This window comes from Gymnoscopelus braueri (assembly GCF_963280865.1).
Source record: "Gymnoscopelus braueri genome assembly, chromosome: 9".
NCBI lineage: Eukaryota > Metazoa > Chordata > Actinopteri > Myctophiformes > Myctophidae > Gymnoscopelus > Gymnoscopelus braueri.
This window is the reverse complement of record NC_137610.1, coordinates 39,472,131-39,492,061: the sequence shown is the minus strand read 5'-3', so window position 1 is coordinate 39,492,061 and position 19,931 is coordinate 39,472,131. Positions and strand designations below refer to the sequence as shown.

Here is a 19,931-nt window from a genome sequence, read left to right as displayed (position 1 = left end):
CAGATTCAACGGATTATGTTGATGACTCAAAACTACCCATCAACCCCTTGGACAGCTACCGTATATAGGCCATAGTGGTGCACGTGTGTGTGTGTGTGTGTGTGTGTGTGTGTGTGTGTGTGTGTGTGTGTGTGTGTGTGTGTGTGTGTGTGTGTGTGTGTGTGTGTGTGTGTGTGTGTGTGTGTGTGTGTGTAGTTGTGCTTATGAATATTCCCATTCCTGTATCTATATTTGTGTGTGCAATTTACATGCTCTTTAATCTAAAGCATCCAGCTTGTGGTAGATCAATAAGGCTGAGCTCATGTGCATCAGCGTGCATCATTCTACTCACTATCATATGCAACACCCCTCCCCCCATATGTACTCCAGGATTTATACAGTGAGAGGGCACTTAGAAATAAATGTATTTCTGTGATGCGTTGTGAGCTTGCAGATCTGCTATTTTTGAGTATAAATATTAAGCAATACAGTACAGACAGGAAATATGTTGAAACGTACAGATATTCCGCCATGAAAATGAAACAGCAGATGGATACATACAACATTGTAAAACAAAATAAACACACAAAAACATGCATTGAAAAAGAAATCAAAGTTGAAAGCATTTGATATGAAAAAAATTACATAATCTCTCCTAACACTGTGAACATAATTGCAGCAGCCACCGTCTGTTGACCTTCCAATGAACTGCCTATCAAAGCATTATCAGACTCTTATCATGTACACGTTCACTTTTAACCACTTAAATCCTATATACTTTGTTGACAGGTGTCCCCCAGGGTCTGTACTTGGCCCCCCTCCTTTTTTCCCTCTACACCAAATAAATCTCTTTGGCAAAAATAGCCGATCTACAAGCTCACAATGCATTACGCTGCAACACGTTGGGTGCTTGTAGATTGGCTATTTTCGCCAACGTTCGCCTATCATGACATGCCCAGAATGGGAAAATGTCATGTAGGGTTCATGTGGATAAGGAACACATCCAATTTTCTTGTCTTCCCCTTATAATACAGTGCATATATGTGTGTGTGTGTGTGTGTGTGTGTGTGTGTGTGTGTGTGTGTGTGTGTGTGTGTGTGTGTGTGTGTGTGTGTGTGTGTGTGTGTGTGTGTGTGTGTGTGTGTGTGTGCGTGCGCGCGCGTGCGTGCGTGCGTGCGTGCGTGCGTGCGTGCGTGCGTGCGTGCGTGTGTGCGTGAGTGTGTGTGTGTAGATGTTCATCCGGACATTATCACTCTCTGTGCATTTACTCATCAATACACGAGCAGTAGATTAGCATGCACATTACTCCCATTCACACAGACGCAGATACCACATATAAGTGTATGTGGACATGTGCATGTCAACAGGTAACATGTGACAGTGTGAACCAAGCCCCCAGATTGCATTGAAGCCATAGACCGTAAAAAATATGGACGAAGGGAACGGTCACCCATTGGTTTCTACAGACCGTAAATGAAGCCGATTGTTCAGGAACGAACAATCCGCCATCTTTAATATACACCATTGGGCACGGCGGAACTTAAACGCTATTGCTTGAGACCAGACAGACCAGACCAAACAATCCCCAAAGAATGCTATTGGTTGGGTAGCTTGTCAATCAAGAGCAGGGGCGGGGAATGAATGCTATTGGTTGTGTAGGTTGTCAATCAAATCATCCCGCCCCTCCTGGAGCATAGCCTACTTTATCGTCAATTTTAGAATAAATGGGACCATAATTTAGCAAAACGCATATCATGATGATTGAACTTCTTAAACCCTTTTGCTCTTTGGGGAGCATAGGTCATTTATGAATTTCCTCCAGCTAGTTCGGTGTTGGGCGATCTTCTCTGCTTCCTTCCAAGATGTTCCTTTTTCCCTGAGTTCCGCCTCGACATGATGATTGAAAGGAGACTTTAAACTAGCGACTGGAAGTATATAGTATTTATGACAATTTTTATTAAGGTAAGAAAATCTAGTCTAAAGTTCGTCAAAAACCCATCCGCTTACAATGAGAGAATATTATTTCTGACACCTGCAGGCCACCTACAGGCCATTCATATGAACTGTCTCTCTTCCGTAACGGCCTCATTGTAAATATGTCAGGCTGGCCCCTTGCTTTCTGCTTTGGCAATGTAAACGTATGTTTTCTCATGCCAATAAAGCCCTTTGAATTGAATTGAATTGATTGAAGCGCATTGGACATGCTGGCCATTCATAGGTACTGCAGCTTATAACGGCCTGGGGCTTCTGTCACGAACGAGCGAAACCGGTTTCGACTAATGGGCTCGACAAGCTTGCGCACAGGGTTGCAGGTGACGCAAAACGCATGGAGGTGACGCAAAACGCATGTAGGTGATGCAAACCGCATGGAGGTGACGGAAAACGCGTCACCTTCGTGACGCAAAGCGTGTCACAGAAGCCCCAAATAGGCCCCGCCCGTCACATTTCCCAACCCGGAAGAAGGGGTGATTTAAGGAGTATGCACTGGGTGAGCAACTCAATGCAAGTGGATGGGCGGGGATTTCCGGTGCCCTCTCTATTATTTTATAACTCTATGGTGTGAACACACACACACACGCACACACACACACACACACACACACACACACACACACACACACACACACACACACACGACACACACACACACACACACACACACACACACACACACACACACACACACACACACACACACACACACACACACACACACACACACACACACACACACACACACACACACACACACACACACACACACACACACACACACACACACACACACACACACACACACACACTCACACACACACACTCACACACACACACATGCTCCACTTCAATGCCTCCCACTCTGTTAACGCATGTACATAGGCTACATCCAAATCAAACACACTTGACAGTTGACACGCTCCCTGCCCTGGCTGCCTTTAGACAGACCAGTATAGATTGGTCTGACATTGATTTGCACTACATTTGTTCAGACTAAAAACGGTCCGCTGATCTGATGTGAAAGAACAGTCAAACATCCAACAACAAATTCACTCATGTCATGTGTAGGGTTGCCAACTATACCTGAAATTCAAATAAGGCTCACAGAAAGACTCACACACAGATCCTCTAGACGACTCATTAACCGACTGCAGTAAAAAAATAAATCATGCACTGTACAGTATGTCTTTTGTGGTGGTTTGAAATGCAATTCAAATCTGGTTTCGAAAGATGTGTCTATTTAAGTCTGGATTCTCAACGAAGTCTGATTTATACTTCATATACAGTGTTGCCCATTGAAAATAGGCAATTTACACGATGGACGGCCCCAAACTTCATCACCACAGAGGCTAGCATGTTGGTTTCTATCATATCTGGATCCGAAGAAGGCCCAACTCCAATCAGATCAAATAAGAACACAGTTTAGGTTTCAAATAAACACAATACAAACAACCACAGATCTCGTGGAACACTTACTTCATTCTACAACCAACACTCACTCACCCATGCCACAAAAAGATCTGCTTCTCACACCTATGTCGTTACATCGTTACCACAGCCACCAATGCAGATAGATGGACAACCTGAATACACAAATCCGCTCTGATCACTTGTAAATAGCAGTGTGGACAGTCAGTCCTAAAGATCAGATTTGAGAAACTAATCGGATTTGCCTGCAGTCTGAACAACATTGAGTTGGCATTGTCTGTTTCCAGTGTTGGTAGAGTGAGTGTGATACTTATGTGACACAGAATGAGTGGAGCAATGGTGACGTTGAACATTGGGTGAAAGAGGTAAAATGGAACCCATGACCCTTCTCCAAAATGTCATCTAAGTGAGGAACTTGAGGGAGGGCGCAGTATTTCTGTAGCAATGACTCTTTGAAAAGTACATTGGTCACACACACACACACACACACACACACACACACACACACACACACACACACACACACACACACACACACACACACACACACACACACACACACACACACACTGAGTACACATAGGCACACTGAGTACAAATAGGCACACACAGGAACATCAATATTCTATTTTTAACATTAGAACGAAGATTTACTTTCACATCCTGTAACTGGGAAGCAGGCATCATGGACCTAACATAGAAGTGATGTCTGAATAGAATGGATGCAACACTTCCTACAGACGCTAGATCATTTAAAAGCTGATACCAGCACATTGAGTCAGCGCTTGTCGTATGAAATGTGCTATATAAATAAATGTGACTTGACTTGACCACATTAACACTGATTGGTTGGAAGGCAAGCTATCAAAGAGCTGAACATTTGCTTCCACTGTTGCCCAGTGGTTATTTGAATGGACTATTGACTGATCCTGAGTCTGAAGCTAACTCTCTAATTTAAGCAAAAGATCCCGGGTCCATTCGGTTACATTTGTAGACTCAGAGTAACAAATGGATAGATTAACATTTTATTTTACTCTATACTAATTTCAGATTGTGCAAACCTCACATCATCTTTGTGCTGCTAATATGGGATCGCAGTAGGATGAAAGAAAAGGCACGAAATTATAAGGGAGTAAGGTCATAGGAATCAATGAAGAGAGTCGAGGAACAAATGGCCACAGGTTCACTGGCATTGTCCTCCAGGGAGAGTGGTAAATGTTGCCATGGAAATGGACCAAAGTTCAGGCCTTAGCAAACACAGGTAAGTGTTAGTAGCCACTGTATATGAGAGAGAGAGAGAGAGAGAGAGAGAGAGAGAGAGAGAGAGAGAGAGAGAGAGAGAGAGAGAGAGAGAGAGAGAGAGAGAGAGAGAGAGAGAGAGAGAGAGAGAGAGAGAGAGAGAGACAGACAGACAGACAGACAGACAGACAGACAGACAGACAGACAGACAGACAGACAGACAGACAGACAGACAGACAGACAGACAGACAGACAGACAGACAGACAGACAGACAGACAGACAGACAGACAGACAGACAGACAGACAGACAGACAGAAAAGGAAAGGAAAGCAGAAACAGAAGAAACAGCAGAAAGAGAATATATATTGAATGATATATTGAAACATAATGGAAATATACAGAGGGTAGAAAGAGTAGAGATCAGTTGAAAAGGAGAAAAGATGTGGAATAATGTGAAGATCATAATACATTAATTACTTTATCAAATTAAATGAATTAAACGTAAAGTGCAGTTGTTTCCTTCTTTAATAACATTTTTAACCTGTAAAACACACACACACACACACACACACACACACACACACACACACACACACACACACACACACACACACACACACACACACACACACACACACACACACACAATGCAGTATGTTGAGGTCAGAACATAGGCTGGAGGCTGTGTACTGTAGGTAATGAGAGAGCATCAGAGTGGTTCCACAAGGACACAGTTATGAGACGCGCTCAATGTGGATTTCGCTTCCCTATTATCAGTGAGAGATGGGCTGCCGAAGCCACACACGTTTCAACCATAAACCACCACATCTGACACACACAAACACACACACACACACACACACACACACACACACACACACACACACACACACACACACACACACACACACACACACACACACACACACACACACACACACACACACACACACACACACATGGCATTTCATTCCATTTTTATGCTGATGACAGCCAGATCTACGTCCCCCTGAAGAAGAAAGACGCTGCTCCTAAAGCTCTTCTCTCTTGCCTGGACGACATTAAAGCCTGGATGGCCCTAAGCTTTCTAAGCTTTAACGAAAAGAAAACTGAGGTGGTGGTGTTTGCCCCAAATGGTTCTTGTAACCGCCCTCCATTTGATCTAGGCCCCCTGGCTCAGTTTGTGAAGCCAACAGTCTCCAACCTGGGTTTTAAAATGGACAACGAGTTTAAGTTAGATCGCCAAATTAGTTCAGTGGTGAAGTCTAGCTTTTTTCACTTGAGACAGCTGGCCAAAGTAAAACCCTTTTTAACCACACAGCACTTTGAGACAGTAATCCATGCATTTATTACTTCTCGGCTGGATTACTGTAACGCCCTCTATCTTGGAGCCAGTCAATCTTCCCTTGCACGCCTCCAGTTAATACAGAATGCTGCTGCCCGTCTTCTAACTGGCACGCGCAAGAGAGAGCATATAACTCCCATCCTCGCCTCTCTCCACTGGCTGCCCGTGCACTTTAGAATCCAGTTCAAGGTTCTGCTTTTTACCTTTAAATCATTAAGTGGTCTCGCCCCTCCATACCTCTCTGAGCTCCTCCACCCCTACTCTCCTGCCCGCTCCCTCAGGTCAGCTGACCAGATGCTGCTGGAGGTTCCGAGGGCGAAACGGAAGCTTAGAGGGGACAGAGCTTTTTCGGTCGCGGCCCCCAAGCTCTGGAACGACCTTCCCCTGCAGATTAGGCAAGCCCCTTCTCTGGCCATTTTTAAAACCTCTCTTAAAACGCACTTTTATTCTTTGGCTTTTAACATAGCATGAGACCTCTGACCCTGTGCTGCCCCCCCCTCAGTTTTTCTTGTTTTGTGTGTTGTCATTGTATACTGTGTTTTTAGCTACTGTTTTACTTATTACCTATGCACTGTACAGCACTTTGTGGCAGCTGTGGTTGTTTGAAATGTGCTCTATAAATAAAGTTGAGTTGAGTTGAGTTAAACATGGACAAATATATTCAATAATGTTACCCAAACATCATCCATAAGTCCATAAGCAGAAGTCGTAAATGTTTAAAAATGTTTAAAAAAAAAGATTCTCCCTTTCCCTCCCAGCCCATCTCTTCTTCTCTCTCCGTTGCTCTCCCTCTCAGCCAAAATATACATGTCCACACAGTCTGTTCGCAGTAATCTGCCAACAGCATCCGGCACTCAGTGTGCATGGTCGCTCGTGCGTGCACAGTGGTGGACCTAAGTACATTTACTTGAGTACTGTATTTACTTACAGTTTTTGAGTATCTGTACTTTACTTAAAACTTCCACTCCACTACACTGTACATTTCAAAGACAAATATTGTTTTGACTCCACTACATTTCTAGGAAGGGAAAAGGTACATTATAGAATAACCACTTAAGCCAGATAGTTAAAATAGCACATCTACAAGCTCACAACGCATCACGATATGATGAGTTGTGAGCTTATAGCTCGTCTATTTTCAGTTGGAGATTATGATGTATTGAATTTGAAATGGTTACCACAGAAGCCTGTCATGCACTACGGAATACATGGCAAAACAAGGGAGTCCACACACAAGTCAAACGTTTTAAACTTAGATTTATAGTTTGAAATTAAAGAAAGTATGGCAATAATCAAAACATAAACGGGTATGAGGTGTGAGCAAGTCAGTAATCAGTCACATCTGCAGTGTATGGATGTATGGAGTGTGCTGTGTGAGTGTTGTATAAAAAGGTGGAAGGCAACTGAAACAAAAAGAGTTAAGGTCATTACACACCGGCGTTTATGCGAATATACGCACAATTCGGACTCGGTCCGAATAAATAAAATACGCTTTTTCGCTCCGCGAAACTGATGTGGAAGCTTGCATTGACTTTATATGTTTAAAAAAAAAGAAGTATTATTCGCATGAAAAAATCGCCCCCGGTGTGTAGGACCTTTAGGACCCAAACAGGCCAGGTGGCAGCCGAAGCACAACCTAAGGAGGAAAGAAAGAGTAAGAAAGTTTGAAAGGAGAGGTCTCTATATACCTTCTCCAAACCCAGCTGTACTGACGGGCGACGGCCTGCTCCACTGCACTAATCACTGAGGCTGCCGGCTAGCCAACAGTGGAGGCAGAGAGGCATGGCCGTCACAAGCCATATATACTTCATTGTACAACAAATAATGGAAATAGGGTATCTAAAAGCTCACAATGTGTGAACACTTTGAACACAATAAATGTTATAATTTCACCTACAATCTCACACAAAGGTAGAGGCAACTCCCCTCAAAAGTTGCTCAAGGAGATGCCAGATGTGTATTGTAATGAGTGCTTATTTTCTGCATCCTAATGAGCTTCTATTTCACAGACGCATCACAGATCTGGAAGAAATGCCTTTGAATGCTGACCACAGTCAGCTTATCCCATTTGTTGTCAATGGATAGCTCAAGCATGAGAGGATATCTAGGATGTACTGTATCTAGTTTCAAGATTCGGCACAGACCTGTTTGTCTTCACAGATCTTCACAAAAGACTTTTACACGCTGAAGACCATCCAAGCATTTCGTTCCTGTCGGGTGGAAACTGTCTCGTCATGTACAAAACAGTTCCATTTTTAAAAAATATTAAAAAATATTTTAAAAACTAATATAATGAAAATAGTCGATCTGATACAACGCGCTGTGAGCTTGTAGTTCTGCTATTTTCACTACTTTTGTGCGACCTTCTTGTATGATGAAGTAAGGATTTATAATGCTTGCTGTTGGACCAATGGTACTTCGGAACAAGGGTGTCTCGGACAAATGCCATGTCACCTTTTTCGTCATCAAAAAGCCTAAAATAAGCGTTGTATCATGAAGTTTTCATTGAGTCAAAATGCTACTGACAAATACATGTAAGCACCTATGTTAAGCCTGATTTATACAAAAAAAAATTAACAATAGCACATCTTCAAGCTTACAATGCGTTGCACCGTGACACTGTTGTACAACAAAGTATATTATTGTTGTTGGGCCATGTATTGCATATTAGCTTAAATTAATTCATTTATGGAACATCTAAACTTTAAAGCATGGCAGACCATTTCAATCAATACCATACACATTCATGAATGTGCGTGTGTGTGTGTGTGTGTGTGTGTGTGTGTGTGTGTGTGTGTGTGTGTGTGTGTGTGTGTGTGTGTGTGTGTGTGTGTGTGTGTGTGTGTGTGTGTGTGTGTGTGCACTGCTCAGAACAATGACTTATATAATCTCTATGTGTCACAGTATAAAGTGAGGTCAATGTGCGTCTAGCAGGCATGTGCTAAATCCTGTGCCCTTTGCTCTGTGTATACGTGTGTGTGTGTGTGCGTGTGTGTGCGTGCGTGTGCGTGTGCGTGTGCGTGTGCGTGTGCGTGTGCGTGCGCGCGCGTGCACGTGCGTGTGCGTGTGTGTGTGTGTGTGTGTGTGTGTGTGTGCATGTGCGTGTGCGTGTGCGTGTGCGTGTGCGTGTGTGTGTGCGTGTGTGTGTGTGTGTCTGTGTGTGTGTATTTCCTGCCGGTGTTTTTTCCCCATTTGGCTCTGTGGACTTACTCCTTCATTGTCAAAACTTGGATAAGTAACAGAAATACTAAATAATTGATAACAAATACTGCACTCCATTAAACTTCCCTGCTGTGTCTTGATATAGCCATGATAAACCCTAACCATACTCAAAATGGAAACAGAATGCTGTTCTAAAGTTGTGACCACAGGAGTGTCACAATCAGGAAAGGTAAGATGTTGTCTATGCTAGCCTATTGTATGATAGCATAATATGTATCTCCATATTTCAGTTTTTTTTGTCATACAAGAGTGTCAGGCACAAATAGCAAAACTCCACCCTTCTAAGTCATAATGCAAAATATGACTAAACCCCTCTTTTCACAAATCTTAAAAAAAAAGCTGATGTATGCTGCTTCTGACATCCATGCATCTAGAGTTATGAAAATAGTTGAAGTTCAGGAGGAAGGACCACACGCCACGCCTAAACTCCTACCAGTCACCAATTTCAAGTTCTATAAATAAAGACAGGACCTACTCCCATTTGTGCCTCAGTCTTTAGTAGCCTCGTTCCCAACCTTTTCTCATCTACGAGGAGAAATGCCTGGTAATACCTAATGCAGAGTGTGTCTATAGGGCTTGTATGTACTTCCTCCAGAAGCTGTATTTTTCTACCAATCATAACACAGGTTTCATGCACAGATGAACAGATCGCAAAGCATCAACGTAAATTCCTTGGATGGTACTTCTGGTACTTCTCTGTTAGATACTCTAAAGTACAAGGTCTTGCACAGTGTGAGTCTTTGGCAACCAACCAAATCGACCAACTAACCCCAAATCATGCACCAAACCTATTGATCAGTCCTCCAGCCTACTGCTGATCTGTTTCCCCGTCTATTCTGTACTACCCTAATAAAACATCATAAGTTATAATTGTGGTTCAAAAATTGAGTGTGAGTGACTTACAGTTACACACATTGCCAACATTAGTTCCTGAAGTATTTTTTCCAAAATATAAAATGTGTGGCAGCACTGGTGTTCGCCCTCTGTTGACATTACATAATCAATTCCCATTTGTCCTACTGTACATCCACTGGTTGTAATGGTGGTTCTAATGTCCTGCAGCTGCTGTACCGGCGCCAGCATTAATCTCAGTCTCATCCTCTGCCTCCGCAGCATGTCGCTGCCTGACTTCTTCTTTTGCATATTCAAACCTGGACCTGAACTCGGGTTCAAATTCATACAGCACAGCTGGAACACCTCCAGCATTCATTTGATGGTTCTTTGTCTCATTTTGCAGAGCTGAGAAGAGTCATACTCATGTTGGTCAGACATGGTACAGCTGGTTTACACTTACTGATGTAATGTACAGTGATTATTACTGCACAGGTGCAAAAATACCAAATCCCCCTAACTTCATGCTATGGCAAGTTTCAAAAAGGTGAACGTGTGGGGTGATACCAATATTGGTATTTTTAGCTGTTATATTTATCCACATTTTCACAATAACAGATTAGGTCTATGAAACCAAATGTGAAAAAGCATTGCCTGCATCCTAAGACAGTCACAGCTCCCTGAGGCAGAGCTGTTTACCTTGCCTGGATAGCTTCCGGCTTTCCTTTTACCTCTTTTTTTTAAAATCTATTCTGATTATAATTCAACAAAACACTAGACAAAAGCTGAATGTAAATGAAGTGAAACACAAAGCACAAAAACAAACTAGAAAAGTGCGCTCCTAAGAGCACAGATCTCTGCCAGGCCTGGTTGACTACCCAGGGCTGTGTCAGTCGTGGAGTGCAGCCGCCAGCACACGAGAAAGATGCGGGGAGAAATAGAGTTTGTTCAACAGACGGTGCAACATTTGTGGTTCCCCCTATGGACAGAACTGAAACCAATTCAAAGCCCGCTCACAAATTAGTTTGACGTGTTTTTTTCAACAACACGTCAAACACGTCAATAGCACTCAATGAGTTAAGACGTGCTTTCTAATCAAAGCATTTGTCTCAAACTGAAACTGTTTTCCTACTCTGGGCGGGGGATAATGTTTCTGTAACAAACAGTGACATCTGTAGGATTTGTGGCACCACAGTAAAGGTGTAAATGAAATCGCTTTTGGCTCTATATACAGAATTTTGAGTCATTTTATGCGTTTTGGAGTTTTGGACAAGCTCTGTAGGAGTAGTACTGCAGTAGGAGTAGTGTATTTAGAAGAAAACTCAAAATGGCATAACATGTTGTCAGGTGGAAATCGGTGTGGTCTATTTGGGGAGTTGTTTGATGATCTAAGGAATCCAGGGAATTTGTATTTTATAGTACGACCTACAAACTCACAACACCAAATAGCAACCAAATAGCAACCTACAAGCTCACTACGAGCTTGTTGGTCTGCTATTTTCAGCGCACAGCACTGTCATACAACAGAACATACAGTACCTTTAAGCATCAGAAAAATCGCAGGGGTTTGAATTACCCTTAACTCTCTCAGTGCCAAGCCCCGAGTTATCCCGAGTTTTCTCTGAATACCCTCCCTGCCAGAACGAGAAATCCCGAGTTTTTACTTTTTACTGTGGTCGCGCTATTCTGTTTATTTTTCATGATCACTTTCACTTTCTGATTCCTTCAGACTCATTGGGTTCCGGTTTCATGATGCAGATTCCGTTTCCGGTTCTCATTTTTTTTCCGCTGTCATTTTCGGCCAGAATAGGGAAAGTCACGGTTTTTCACACAGTATAAAAAACAAACAGAGAGGTCCACTTCTATTCTCTTTGGTCTGGGTGACTAACAGTCATCGTAGTCGTGTATCACATCGTAATTTAGACCGATCAGCGATTGTCGAAAACGTCACATCCGGTTTATGACCGGATGTGAAGTTAGCCTGTTTGGGAGGGGGCGAGCGAGTCAACGAGGTGATCAATGTGTCGATTTGCTGCTCTCTACTGGTAGAACTGTCGTATGTGTATAAAACCGCAATCAGACAATTTATTTGAATGAAAAATTACAAAATTAAACAATTAAAAAACACAATTGCTGGCACTGGGGGAGTACTTTATGAAAATACTCTTGGCAGTGAAAGAGTTAAGAGTCTGCCTTGAAGGTTCTGGTTGGATTTGATTGTGTGCCAGCAGCTTGTGAGTGCTCTTCATTAGTGTGGTTTCCACATTGTTGTAAATAAGAGAGTGTTTTTGCACAGACCAGATACAAAGCATCGGAGAATCAGGATTATTGTGGGCTTGATCCTACGCCAGCGGGGCTACATATGATAGAGGCGAGGGTCAAAATCCATATGGAATCTTTGGAACTCTGCCTACATTTTTTTGTGAAGCAGTACGTACATACATCTTTAAGCTCACCTGACTAAATATGATATGAAATAAAACAAAGAGTGTCTCAGAACATTGCATCTCAATCCTGTGGGAAATGCATAGTCAAAGAAAGGAATAGCATACTCATGCTGTCAGGCTCATAACCCTGCCAGCATGAATGTAGGGAACAAGATAGTTGATAGTTGGCTGATACACATGTACTCAGAGACTCACACAGAGAGAGGGATAGAGATAAGAGGCACATGAAGAAAAATAGAGATAGGGAGGATAAAGTATACATGCACATAAAGGCATGTTGAAATGACCAAGCCCAGGCATTCAGAAAAGGAGACTTAATGAAAGAGTGAAGAAGGGATTCAGGGTGGAGGAGCGATCGGTAAGTGAATGTGGTGACTACGCCTGCTCTCTAATAAGCTCTACACAGTCTAATTAGGCTACAGCATCTGTAGGCTGTAATCTTATAGTCCATCTATATGCTGCTCAGTCATTATGCACGTAAAGCCTACTAGCTATCTAAGTATTAATGACATGGCAAGATTTAACCAGACTTTACCCCAATCGTGTGCTGCACTCAGACATGTAGGCTATATATATTACAGGTCTATATACGGTATACACTCTTTATACAGAGTTACATTTTCATTTTCAGATTCTGCTGTGTATGATACTGTTTTATATTTGACATTCAAGGTTGGATCAAACAGCTTAAGGACTAAGCTGTGCTCTGAAAGCTCACATCTTGAAAAATTGGACACATTTAGCTATTAGCTGGAGATCTTGTAGAAGAGCCCACCTCCCACACAAGGCCCATATTTCATGACTATGACACAAAAAGCATCTGCCGGGAATCACTTAACAGCTGTGACTTCTTATATTGATGGTACTGTAATTGTTCTTTATTTGAACGTTCATGGGACAATAACACAGAGCAAGAAAAACGTCTCCCGTTTCTTTACTCATGCATTTATGGAAGAGACTTGGAAAAAGAGAGAATATGTAGATACATTGGTCTTCCCCTTGACCCCCTTCTTCTTCTTCCCTTTCTCTTTTATGGAAATAACAAAAACGATGGAGCTTGCACAAAAACGAATTTCACCCAATGTTTTACACCTGCAAACCAGTGATGTGACAATAAAGTTGATTCTGATTCTGATACTGAATTCTAAATTCTATTCTATTCTATTCCACCGTGGCAAATGGAAACGGAATCCCACTGCAGGCAAATAACATGAGGGGTTTGCATACACTGTATGCATGTTTGCGTGTGTGACATGTGAGCAATTATGCAACATGGTCTGTTTTCTCTGCCTATACAAGCTTTTGCTAGATAATACCTCTGATTAGCCACAGCAGGCCTTGAGTAGGAAAACCAGCTTCTCTACAGTGTCAAGTAGGCCCAATCAAGCCCTCCTGAGCTCGCACTTCTCACCCCACCCACATCACAGCAGACCTACAGCTACTCAGCTAGCAATGTACTGTATGGTACTTACAGGACGAGAGAGAGAGAAAGACCCACTTGATGGCGTTAAGTCGTGGCACAAGTGAAGATTCTTTGCAGCTTAACACCTCATCGAGGAGGGGCTCCATGGAATCATACGGTTAGGCAACATAAATGTTTCTATAATGATTCATGCAAGGAGGCATGAGCTCGTCCCTGGCCTCCCTAGGTTGACAGAGGGAGTGTAGTGCCCAGGATTACATAGACAATTGGCACTGGGTGTAAAAAATGGGGTTCCAATATCATGGGATAAAAATTGATAAAAAAAAAAAAAATGACTCATGCTCATAATGGTTGTGTTTAATGCATGCAGGGTGCCGGTGCCAAATTATTCTTGTACGTCACCCTGCACCGCAAGTTTAATTTGGCCTATACTCTAAATCAATGGATGCATATGGCCAAACTATAGACCGGCACATTATTTTGTTATCTTGGCACTAGTGATGGCCATCCACCTGAACACTGAGAAACCAGATACACCAATATCAGGTGTCAATTGGCTCAGCGGTCCATTTAGCAGCCCCACCTGCATAACTGCCTGAGCTGACCTGCCATCTCCCCATGACCAGACCACCTGCTTGGTGTGTTGTTGAATGGAAACAGAGCACACTTTATACCCACTATACCCACCACCTCTACGCCACCTATCAGAGGTAAAATGTACAGTGAATTGTTCTTTTAAAAAAGCAGCAATAATGGGGCGCAATGTCATCACATAGCAAATATAGGCAAAAGTGCAACAGCTTAACAAGAAATATAGAGGCATTGAAACATATTCTTCCATGTCTCTCTGAATGTGTTGATGAGCTGCAAGGATAGTTTTATTGCACCTGCCTGACCCTCTTTCATCACATCAGCCAAAGCAGTGAAATAGAGACAGTAGGTTAGGCGCTCAGTGGCGAAGGAGGAAGAGCAGAAAGAAAAGGACAGGACTGGAAACTGGGTGAAGAGAAAAGATGGGAGAAGGGAAAGACCAGAGCACACAGAACTGAAGATCTAGTATAAAGCCAGTACCATTTTCAAAGGATTCAACATTACTGAATTTACACAATATGAACAGTAGAATCAAGTGTTTATTTATCCATTTGTGTGTCTTAGTTAACCCATTAATGCCGGGAAAGCATCTGTGTCATTTCTTATTTTAGTCATATTTTATACTTTGGCTATTCAAAAATAGCAGATATACAAGCTCATAGCGCGTCACTACATGCAGCGCTATGAGCTTGTAGATCTGCTATTTTCCACCAAAGACTACACCATGCATTGCAGATTTCACCCACTGTGTGAACCACATCAACTTCAAGACCCTGGTCTCTGACAAGCAGTTCTATCAGTGTACGTGTCGTGTGCATTCAGTCCGAACACAACCATGAAGCAAAACGGGCAGTGGGTCAACGCTGAAGTGTAGGCTACAAATGACAGCTTGGTGTTGTGAATGAACCGCTCCCATTATTCCATAGTGATCTATTCTAAACTAGTTTTCTTCGAGAATAATCCCTTTTACCCTATATTGCCTTTATTGGCGTGCGTGCGAGGACGTGCGCGATCTCTCACTCGCTCTCTCTCTCTCTCTCTCTCTCTCACACACACACTCACTCACTCACTCACTACACACACACACACACACACACACACACACTGAGAGAAGAGAGAAAGCGAGAATCTCTGAACATCCAATCCCTACTCTCATGCAAATAGAAGGCAAATCTTGAACCGACGGAGGGATCGAGGGAAAGATTTAGGTGCGGCTTTGTTAGACAATTATTGGCTCAATTAATTAATCGAGACAGACACGTAGCTTTGCTTTATGCGATAGATAGCCTACTATAAGCAACACGAATGAACAAATTACCTTAACGTAGTGACTTACAACTAAGCGATTAATAAACTGACGATAAAGAACCCATTTTATATTCCCTTATGCCAGAATTCAGACACAACAAAGGTTAAAATGCTACTTACTTTTGAGGTATTTCTCGATGGTGGGTTCTTTTTTTGGGCTGCTGTAATAACGGCTACTGTTTCTTTTCAATATTCTCCCCTTGTGCTGCTGTGCGATGAGAGGCTCTCAGATCCACGCTACACGCACCACTTCATGGCCGCGCACTGACAGAGCGAGAGAGAGAGAGAGAAAGGGAGAGAGAGAGAGAGTTGCCTCCATCCATGGTCGCCTCTCAGCACCACAACACTTTGAACAGCTCCACTGACGTCAGCACAATGCCACTCCCTTTCCACATGGACCGCCTTCTCCTGCCGACATTATACTCCGTCGCAAGACAGTGTCGCTGGCCAAAAAGAACACATAACACACGGGAGGATGTCTTCCCCACACGGGAGGATGTGGGATTATGGCGTGTGCACATTGTGCACGTGCGCAGGGGGCCTGGCTGGAGCCAAGGGGGCCCTGGCACTGCCACCTGAAAATCAACATTTCGACCCCCGGTCCATTTCATCTACTTCCACTAGGCAGATTTCAAAATAAATCCTGTGTTGTCTAAATTACATTACACGTTTCCAATTGTGTAAAATAAAACGCACTCTTATTTTTGAAAGCCTCCCAGTTGTAGGAGGAAATGTAATTTCTATTTAAAGCCATTTGACAAGCAAAACAATGGACCTGGATTAAACTGAAGAATTTGGCAAAACTTCAAATTTACGATAAGAAAACCATGTGCTTGTGATTTACACAATGTAGACACTTTGGAAGTGCATTCTCTCTTTCGACCGCCGCTCCGTGGCAGCAGGTGAGTCTAATTATCTCATCCGGTTAACTTACAGTAGCCTAGACTTGTGCTCAGAACTACTGAACACAATCTGCACACAGTCTGATTGATTGAAGTACTTTATCTAGAAAGACATGGAATAGGTACATGGAAGTACAGATTACAATATAAGGTCCTCTAAACTGGATGCCCATAAAAGCACAATGGCTTTTTTCAAATGAGATCACCACGCACTCAAATCATGATGACATTTAAGAAAACAGACAGATATAATCAGCTTACAGGTTACTGGTATGAAAAACAAGAAATATGTACAATAAACAGTTCGAGTAGGGGGTGGGTTAGGTGTCTGCTGCATTGTCATCAATTAAAACAAACTCTCTGTCATCATGTAGTTGTCTTAATGGATGATATATTGATTTTAAATGCTCAATATTCATATGGCTAATGGCTCTGTTTCACTTGACAATTAAGTGAAATGCTTGAAAATGTCATAAAGACAAGACATTAAAATCCAGAATCTGATTCGACCTATTAAATTCTGATTCGGGTACAGCAGTAGGCCTACAGCACTAACTTTTGTGGAGAAAGTGACTCGGGCCCAGACAGATATTAATTCCAATGAATATGCCATTGATTTCTGTCTAGACCAGAGCTCCATTCTCAACAAAAATATAAAGTGCTGACCCCCATGCCACGGATGTAAAAATTAGAGCCGCAAAAGGTCTAAGTACCTGTATATTCCGTATTGTTCAATAAAAAGCTTTTTAATCCGATCGCCGGCCATTTTCTCCGAATTTTCTCCGATGCTTTCAACTATGCGACACTACCGGTTGGGAGGTGTATTGCACTCTGATACATTACCAAAAAAATCTAAAAATAATAGAAAATAGCCGCTCATCGGATTAAAATACTTTTTATTGAACAATACGGGAGATATGGGTACTTATCGCGGTTATATTTGAATTTTGAACGTTTATGTACATGTGAGAGTTAAGCCAAGCCAAAGGGATACCCCTATCACTCGGGGGAGATATTAGACTTTCAACCCGGGTCTCCCGCGTGGAAAGCCAACATCTTAACCGCAAAGCCAAAGGGATATCCCTATCACTCAGGGGAGATATTAGACTTTCACACCATCAGGCTGAGGTAGTGAACCACTCTGTTAAACTTAGATGATTTTTATTTATATTAGGATACATTTGCACGATTGTAAAGACAAAATGGAAGTGGAGGGGAGGCGGGGCTTCAGCTTTCCCCCTATATAGTGTGTGTCTACTCACAGTTAAGTGATAGGTAGCCAATGAATTAACTTCAATGAGCTGCATGGGAACCAGTAATGCCCCAAAACTGATCCCAGCTTCTGTAGGCTGTTCATTTACACAAACACTTTGATAAATGCCTTTTTCCTGACTCTTGCTAATACAATCATATGTAAGCATACATGATTTACAACCCTGCAATCTCACCATTTGCCTTAAAGCAGATCTGGCCTGCATCATTAGTCACATGGAAAAGGGCAGGATTTGTTCATAACTTAGGCTGCTGGAAAGGCTGCCTCTGTAAAAAACCCTAGGAGTGTTGTGTTGACATTTGGGTGGTTTATTAGTTTTTATGTTGCCAGCCACCAAAGGAGGGGTTGCCCTGGGCGACGGAAGGATCCATTGTCCTCGTCTGACCCCCGCTTGGTGCTCGGTAGACCTGCAGATAAAGAGAGCAGAGGATAGAGAAGGTGCAGGGTTGCAAAAGCAGAACATTTTGGAACAGGTTTGATTGTCAGACAGATCACATACACCAATGTTGGTTTGTTGATCTGTGAAATAGGCCATAAACGTTTGTTTATGAGTGACTAGTATTTGAGCTCCCATGAGGTGGATGGGTGGGTGGGTGGATTTAAGTGCTGTTGAACTTCAGTCAACTCCCCCCTGCCATTTGCACTAATCTGTGACAGATATAGAGAAATTGACAAATTCATAGATTTTATGAGATGAACTTTGCTTCTAAATACTGTCATAATGGACGGACCTTTTAGACAAATATTATAAATGTAATTGTGATGTTTAATTTTTTTTTGCCTAATAAAAATTTCAATCAATTTCAGTCAACATCAATAATCTTTTCCAAACTACACAATTGGCTCCCTCTTGTCCTCTTTGAAGAGTTCCCTTTTACACCTGTTGTTTTTCATTACTCTGAAACACAGAGATTGGAAAAACTACCTTTATGTTCAGTGTAAAGAGCTCTTCTCTAGCCATCTGTCCAGTGCTGGTAAATTTGCTCCATGCATTGGCTTGTGGGCGCTCATTGTTTGAGTATTTTCTGCCAAAAATATCAAATCGGCAGCTAGTAAAATGAAAGGGTCTTGTTATTTTCTTTTAATCCACCCACTAGTAGGCTGTTGTCTGCTGCTCCAGTTATGTGTACTAAAATGACACAAAGTGCTTTTAGATGTGTTCAGGGGCAGACATATTGCCTGTACACAAGCAAACTTGGGAAGTCAAGGATGAATTCCTGTTAAAGGCATTCAAATGAATTATAGAAGGCAGCTTTTCCTGCTCTGTCAAGACCCATTAAAGATGACAGTAATGCCTGCCGCTGCCAAGTGGAGGTGGTCTACTGAATGTGTGGACAGGAGCACGGGTGCACCTGTGCATGTGCAACTGTGTGTGTGTGTGTGTGTGTGTGTGTGTGTGTGTGTGTGTGTGTGTGTGTGTGTGTGTGTGTGTGTGTGTGTGTGTGTGTGTGTGTGTGTGTGTGTGTGTGTGTGTGTGTGGGGGGGAGTGGTGGATGTAAGAGTTGGCACCTAGATATTAGCTGAGTAGCCCATATTCAACCCATGCTGTAGAAAACAGCCTTCTTTCTTTTTGATCGATCATCAGAAGATGCAGTGCAGTATTAAGATGATAGATTCAACTCAGGCTCACTTTTGTGTTGTGTGTGAGGGGGGCCTGTGTAGTTTTCCCAAATAGAAAGAAAAAATAATCCATCTTCTATCACAAGTTCTTTTTCTCAGTACTGCATTTAGCAGAGGAATGATTGATCTGAGCACTCATAGCTCCTGCAGCATGCTGTAGATGCAGAGGCACATTACAATCTATGCATGTGATTTAAGACCCGGAGAGGCATTTGGGGTACGTGGCCTCACCAGCAACTTATTTGAAGAGAACTCATGGAAGGACTACAGTGAGCTCAGAACAGTGGTTTCCAAATGGTATGCCGAGGCACACTGGTGTGCCATGAG

General features: G+C 42.6%; 1 protein-coding gene across 3 annotated transcripts in view; it reads right to left on the bottom strand.

Annotated features, from left to right (window-relative positions):
- smpd3 (sphingomyelin phosphodiesterase 3) overlaps window positions 1–16,070 on the bottom strand; it is a 65,765-nt gene extending 49,695 nt beyond the window's left edge. For all 3 annotated transcript variants that reach the window (XM_080437680.1, XM_080437681.1, XM_080437682.1), the window contains exon 1: window positions 15,930–16,070. The gene's annotated coding sequence lies outside the window, so the exon portion shown is untranslated. The remainder of the gene's footprint in view (window positions 1–15,929) is intronic.
- Window positions 16,071–19,931: the final 3,861 nt, after the last annotated feature.